The following is a 7,807-nucleotide window of genomic DNA, read 5'->3' as shown; positions in this document are numbered from 1 at the left end:
GCCGCGCCTCGCCTCGCCTCACCTCGCCTCGCCTCTGGTGGGCCACCGCACCGCAGGTGACCGCTGTGCTGCACCTCGCCTCGCCGTGGGCCACCGTGCCCCTGGTGGGCCACCGTGCCTTGCTGTGGGCCACCACCCCTCAGGTGGCCACCATGCTGTGCCTCAGCTCGCCTCGCCTCACCATGGCCACTATGCTTCAGGTGGCCACCACACTGTGCCTCACCTCGCCTCTCCATGGTCCACCATGCCTCGGGCGGTCACCACACTGCCTCACCTTGCCTCGCCGTGGGCCACTTCACCTCAGGTGGTCACCACACTGTGCCTCACCTCACCTTGCTGTGGGCCACCACCCCTCAGGTGGCCACCGCACCGTGCCTCAGCTCACTTCACCGCAGTCTGCCTCGCCTCAGATGGCCGCCACGCTGTGCCTCACCACACCTCGCCTCGCCATGGCCTCTGTGCCTCAGGTGGCCACCACACTGTGCCTCACCTTGCCTTGCCGTGGGCCAGCACGCCTCAGGTGGCCACCACTCCGTACCTCGCCTCACCGCAGGCTGCCTTGCCTCAGGCAGCCACCACACTATGCTTCACCTCACTGTGGGCCACCATGACACAGGTGGCCACCATGCTGTGCCTCAGCTCACCTTGCTGTGGCCACTGTGCCTCAGGTGGCCACTCTGCGCCACCTCACCTCACCTTGCCCTGGGCCACTGTGCCTCAGGTGGCCGCCACACTGTGCCTCACCTTGCCTCGCCGTGGGCCACCATGCCTCAGGCAGTTGCCATGACACATCTCACCTCACCTCACTTTGGGCCACTTCACACACCTCAGGTGGCTGCCATACCGCACCTCACCTCACCACAGACCACCATGCCCCTGGTGGGCCACCGTGCCTTGCCATGGGCCAGCACCCCTCAGGTGGCCGCCACGCTGTGCCTCGCCTTGCCACAGGCCTCCACGCCACACCATGGGCTGCCATGGCTCAGGTGGCCACCATGCCTCACCTCCCCCCCCCCGCAGCAGGCTGCTGAGCCTCAAGTGGCCGCCTCACCTCCCCTTGCCCCAGGTGGGCTGCAGGATGCCATGGTCCCCTCCACGTGTCCCCTCTGCCCTCAGGGACGTGCTGCGCAGGCCCTGGTCACTGGTGGGTGAAAACGGTCATCCGTGGGTCCCCCGGGGCATGGCCAGCCCCCAGCCCCCCTTCTTGCTCCCTGCCTTCAGCTGGGTGTGAGGCCTCCCCACGGCCACGTATCCACCACCATGCAAAAGGGGAAGTGTGATTTTGGAAGTTTGGGGGGTTTTGGGTAAAGACAAACCATTGCAGTCCCTCTGGACTGGTTCATCGCTGGGTGCAAGGTATTTGTATGAGGCCAGTCTCTGCTGGACACTCATGCCACCTGTCTCTGTACACTGCAGGGCTGTGACCCTAGCAGGTGCAAGCTTTGAAACCAGGTTATCTATTCAAATATTCTGCATAACCATCCTGCTAAATAACACCCCATGCGCACACGCCGTCGTATTTTTAGTCACTCAATTTGAAGGATGTCAGGAACAGAAACCAGTTGTAACCCAATCAGGCACCATCTCTGTGTGGGGATGGATTTTGATGTCAGATCTCTATTTAAAACCTACAGTATTATCTGAGGTAGGACAGAGAGTCAACATTTTCTATTTAGCTATTGCATGATACATAAAAAGCCCTGTTTTCTCCAACTATGTTTCCCAAAGATGGACTCTGTTCAAACATTTGGGGATAGGATTCAGCATGTTGAATGGCACAACTCATTTACTGTCCCGCTAAGTTATTTCTGGTACAGACTCAACCAAACCAGGGGTATATACTGCATACTCAGCTAACAATAAATATTTTTTTTGCTGAGTTTAAAGTAAAAATGTGATTATAAAAGATAACAAGGACACATTTTAATGTTCTCTGTTGGGTGTCTCTGGAAACTGGGCAAGGATGGGCACAGGGCCCATTGCCACCTTTACCGAGAAGAGGATATAATATTCAGAACTGCGAGGCCATTTTCCCTAACACTGACCCTCCCTTCACACCACTTAGAGATAAGTGGCTTTACAGTGTGAATAAGTGGAGCTGTAAAAACAAGAGCAAAAGTAGTGTCCGTGTAGATGAGTCAAGCCCAATATATTCAAATAGGAAGTGCAATGCAGTTAGCAAAATTTTATTATTTTCTCCATTACTGTACCCAGCAGCAACTATTGTGCAAGAATTACTTTTGCTCTGGTCAGCAAAAATATTTTTCCATCTTGCAGCAATCAGGGGCTAGGACGCATACTACGGTCAAATTCAGAACCTCTTACAACTCATCCGCTTATCTCATGGACAGTCACTCCAAAATGTGTCCAAGCTTTGCAAAATGTAGCAGAGGATGTGGAACAGAATCATTGCACAATTTTTTTTTTTCTCACCAAATGCAGAGCAAGGGAGGCTATACCTGCTAATACGCACTGCCTGTAGCTTCCTGCACACAACTGAACTCTTTGTCAACCCGTAGGCAGAGTAAATCGTCATGCCGATATCACCAACATAGACTGTGTACAAAAGTACAATTTATACAGCATTGCAGAGGAAGCTGAACATGTCACATTGGAGTGCATACCTTGACTTCTAGTTGCTTTTCAGTGCAAATATAAAGTTCTGAGTGATCTATGTTTTGCCTACAACCTATAAGGCCAACTAGGAAAGCGAATGGACAGATACCCATATGCAAGATGTCTTTGGTATTGGCCACAGAGCACATCCAGCAACAGATCAGCTTCCGAGGAAGTCGCTCCTCTTGTGAAATCACCAGCCTCTGCATCTGTTGGCTTTCGGGACTGACCAAATTGCCTGTTTCTTTGGGTTTATGTGTGAAATATGCCACATGCTTCACCTAGTGACTAATTTGGTTAAGTGGTGAGCTCAGGCTTATTTTAGTCTTAGAGAAGAGCGACATCTCCTAAGGCTGCAGACTCCTCAGACCACCAAAACAGCAATGTTCTGCTTCAAATGTTGCTTATTCTAGGACCCTGGAAAGCTAGACTGTGTACAGCTACTGTCATTAGAAAACAGGCTAGTTGTGTGGAGTATCAGGTGCTATGAAGGCAAGACAGGAGACTGCCCTCCTCCTGCCCCCAGACAGCAGTCAGAACCCAGTTCTCAGTCTCTTCCCTACCTGCATCGCTTTTCTGTTGTTTCCTCCTCTACCCCTTCCAGGGAAGCAATAGCTAGGACCAGGTCCTCATCTTGCAAAATTTAATTGTGTGCACTTCTGAGAGCCACTAAAGCAGCTTTGAACTGAGGACTATTGCATGAAGGTTTGTTCATGACTGGCCCAGTTCTTCAAGTGGCAAGGTATTCTCAATTCCTTTCAAAGTCCCAGAAATAAATAGGAGTGCATGTGTTCAGTCCATCCCTCCAGGGATACCTGGCAGGATACAAGTAGAGTTGAGCTTCTATGCATATTATGGAAATAGGAAGCAAGGCTACAGGTTTCTTTTGTAACTTTGCTGATTTTAATATTTGCTATTAATACAGAAGAGCAGAAAACAGTGCAATCAATTCACGATATTCTTATAAAAACAAAGCATGAAATGGCAAACATCTTACTGTATTCTCCTGGTCATCAGTTCCATATTTGGTGTGTTTATGCTATTGCTACATTATGCTTTATTTTTTAGGCACTGTAGAAATGGCAAACGAGGGAGTCTGCCTGTTAATGTTGCACTTCACAAAGCATTGCTGGTTAACTCTGGCACTCTGATCAAAATAACTAATGGAGCCAGGGAACCAAATTCAGCTTCCTTCACTTTCTGAAGCAAGCTTTATTTATTTCAGTGGGGCATATAGGATCTGAAAGTAGAATTTGAGCTAGGAAGAGTTTCATTTGAATCACACCAACACTTGGATTTACATGTACGTATAAAGAACTTTTTTAGATCTTCATCAATATTGGGCAGAACACATCGCAAATTAACTTATAGTTGTCTTTCTCACTATTGTTCAGCTGCCTACTTCTCTCCTCCTTATTTCTCATTTGCATGCTAAATTTCTCAGAATTTAGGACTCCACAGAGAATGTGACAAAATATTAGTCAACAAATGAGATTTATTTTTAAGTGTAATTTATTTCAGATTTAGCTTAACTTTGATATTTTCCCTGTTTTGAAACTCCAAGCCCAATTCACATTTGGTCTGTTTTTTTAGTTAATGCATGTGGTTACCTTAGCTTGGTTCTGACTTGTCTTTTCTCACAGGGTAAATAATCTTCTGTTTACAAAGTAATGATAGGTAGCATTAATGTTAACATACATTTTATCCTCAGTGCAATACTTGGAATAGCTGCTTTTTTCATTGTATAGATAAGTCAATTTTGTAATGTCAGTAAATCTTGACTAAGTGAAAAGGAAATGCTAGACATTTTTTCAAGAAGCTGTGCTGAGAAAGATTCCCTTCCTTGTAGTGTAAGTGCATTTGAATACTGAAACTGAGTTTGCAGTTTTGGATTTTAGTTCTACTTTTTTGTTTTGTTTTTATGCACTGTCTAATCTAAAAATTAGTGACCCTTCTGCATTCTTTTTTGGTGGTCTTTACCACCAAAGGAAATGTCATAGTCAAGAATAGGCTCCTTTGTGAACCTGAAGAGGAAATTCAAATCATTGGAAAAAATGAGCTATTAATTGCAGAAGATCTGCAAATAATGTAACTGAGTGGAGAGGACAGTGACCTGAATTCATGAATGTCCCAGCAAAAAGTCACATATTTACTATATTAAAATATTCGTAATACTTGCTGTATGGGGGATGTGAGGGAGAAAAAGAGAGAGATGGAAAGAAGAAAAGGAAAGAAGGAATGAAAAGAAAAAGAAAGAAAGAGAAAAAGAGAAAGAAACAGAAAGAAAAAAGCAAGGAAGGAAGGAAAGAAAGAAGAAAGCAAAAAGAAAAAGAAAGAAAGAGGAAGAAAGAAGAAAGAGAGAGAGAGAGAAAGAGAAAAGAAGGAAGAAAGCAAGGAAAAGAAAGAAGAAATTTTGAGCCTATCTCCGTATATTAATACTATAAAATTTGCATAAGAAATCAGGAAACTATGATTGTTTATCTAAACCACATTTTTTCAATCACATTATGTTTCCTTTCTTTTCAAATATGATAGTCTGCGATATAGTAGCAAGGGTGCAGAGGGAATTAAGAGGTACACCCAAAGGAAAAATATGGTTTTCTGTTCTATACACTGAAAAATATTCATGGTCTAAATCACAGTGACAAAAAGTTGATTTTTATATCAAGCATGAAATCTAGGTTCTATAACAATTGGTGCCACAACCTTTGTGTATAATGCTGGGCAAGACACATCCCTCTTTGCATCCCATAGTTGTCTCCTCTGTTTATAAGAGGAATAAAACTATTTCCCTTTTAAGGAGGCTGTGTAGATCAACATCAGTAAAGGCATTATATGCATGTGAAATAAAATTACAGGATTACAGGAAGGTACACTTGAAATACAGATAACATATCACAAGTGAAAATAATATGTTTTTTTTTATTTAGTTTATCTTAATGGTTTATCTTATCCATGGCTGATACATGTTCAAGAACTAAGTTTTACCTAGAATGTATTTTCTTTTTCTTTTATTTATTATAAAAGTTTGTACCATTCATCCAGCAAAATAATGTCTCCATGAAGTAACTACAAAGAAAGGGGATTGAACAATATCAATCTCCCTTTCTTCCTTCATAACTGGTAGGGTTCGTCTGTATCACGATCTGGTTTGTACCAAGCTGAAGCAGAGCAATGCAGCTGGGTGGTGCTGGTTATGCACCTGGGAAGTGTGCTTGCTGGTATATTTGTCCCCTGGATGCACACAAAGAGTACACAGCACGGAGGACTTCTGGACAGAGAGCTTTGCCCATAGACAGCTGGGGATAGTGTTATTGTATCAGGGAAAACTTGCCAACATCCAAGACAATGTAGAGTAAGGAAGGCGCAAAGGTGTCTCAAAACCATGGTAGGTGCCTCCATCCTCTGTAGCAGTGCTCATTGTTTCATTTTCTGGTACTGGCTCTCTGTGAAGGCCAAAAACCGGTCTGAGTAAAAGGGGCCAGGGCTTGGGCGAAAGAAGAGCTTTGTGTGCGTGATGAGAGATAAGATGGGTGACAAGATGCAGACAGATTGTGAGGATAATGCTGTGGGAAGCAGAGGGAGGAGGGTGGCTTGAAAGGATGTGAGCCTGATGAGGACAAGGGCACAGTATCATATCAGATGAGAGAGGGTAGCAGTGATAAGTCTGGAGAGACGGCTGATAACACTCAACGAGGACTAGGCTGTTATCACTCCTTGGGGATCTGTGTGACATGGGCATCAGTCACAACCACCAGTGATACGTCCCTAGGCTCTGGCAAAAGTGTTCCTGTTGCCTTGCTGGAGTCTCACTAATGAATCTGATGCACGTGCCCAGGGAGATACTCCCTTATGGATCACAGGAGCTATACGCACCATCCAGGCATCTCTGACCTAGTAGAGGCTCCGGAAGCAGGTTAACGCTTCCCTTCATGGGACCAGCACGTTATAATCAGAAGGCTCAGCCTCCAGCTAACTGGAGCTAGAAATAAAGAGATAGCTTCTGGCTATTAGCATCTTTTTAAACAGGAGTAGCCAGTGCTTTCAGAGTGGGAATTAATAACTTTGTGATGGGGGTATATGACATAGAAACCTGCAGGAATTTTTGACCCAGAAGGTTCCTGCCACTACTTTGTTCCCATGCCCAACCAACCAGGAAGGGCTGTGACTAGTTGAGTTACCTCTGGTGTCACAGATGTTTTTAAATGTGACCCAAGCTCTTGACCTGGCTGTGTCTCCAGTCAGTCATAATAATTATACCGTGGAGGGGCCTAAGATCTAGAGCAAGATCTGAACCTGGGGCAATTTTGATCAGATGAGAAATGAACAAATCCTTTATGGTGTGGCTTTACATGTACAAGACAAAATACAAAATACAGACTTCCTTTTTGAGTCAGTTCCTCAGTATTAGATAAACATGCCCTGAAGTAACGCAAGGACAAATTTCTTCTGCCACATCTAACTGCCCTTAGAAAAGGAGAATTATCAAGAACCTGTCCTAAACTCTTCTTCATTTTCCCCTGGCAGGGCTTACTACCCCTGCAGAGGAGATACTCATCTGAAGCCTTACTAAACAGCTTCAGACAAAGTCTGTTTGGTCAGCATGTTTCCTATTTAAGCTGTTTAAACCAGCCCATGTGATCCAGATGAGGCAGATATAAGAGTACTCATGCAAGTTTTTCTGCTGGCAGATCTGAAGGGATGATAAATTGAGGCAGCAGGTTGTGGCAGTAAGCCTCTGGGTTTGGGCCAACAAGTGGTAGAGGAAAGGGTGTCTGTCCCCCAAAGAGCATGGGTATGTCTCTATGACTAATGTCTGTTGATATGAACTGAGGCTGAGTAAGATGTATGCATCCCTTCCACAGGCTCCTTGAGTGTTTCTTAATTTACCCTTGTATTAAAGTCTCATCAGCTCTTATTAAGAGCATCTCAGCACAAGATCGCTAAAGTAATGCCTTCCATCAGCGCAGCCATTTGCAGAGCCACTGTCTGCCTAAATCCTTTATATTTTCCCAACTCTGGCACCCTTCACTTATTCACTTTTGTCCTCATACTATTCATTTCCAGCAAACATAACAGATTTACAGATAACTTTTAATAGATAATGTAGCAAGAGCATTTCAAAAATATAGCTTTTCCACCTGAATTCTAGAAATTTTAACCTAGTAGAATTTATTCTTTAGAATGTAAG

Source organism: Apteryx rowi, unplaced genomic scaffold (assembly GCF_003343035.1).
Source record: "Apteryx rowi isolate R43461 unplaced genomic scaffold, aptRow1 scaffold_237, whole genome shotgun sequence".
Lineage (NCBI taxonomy): Eukaryota > Metazoa > Chordata > Aves > Apterygiformes > Apterygidae > Apteryx > Apteryx rowi.
Note: the sequence above shows the minus strand (reverse complement) of the source record.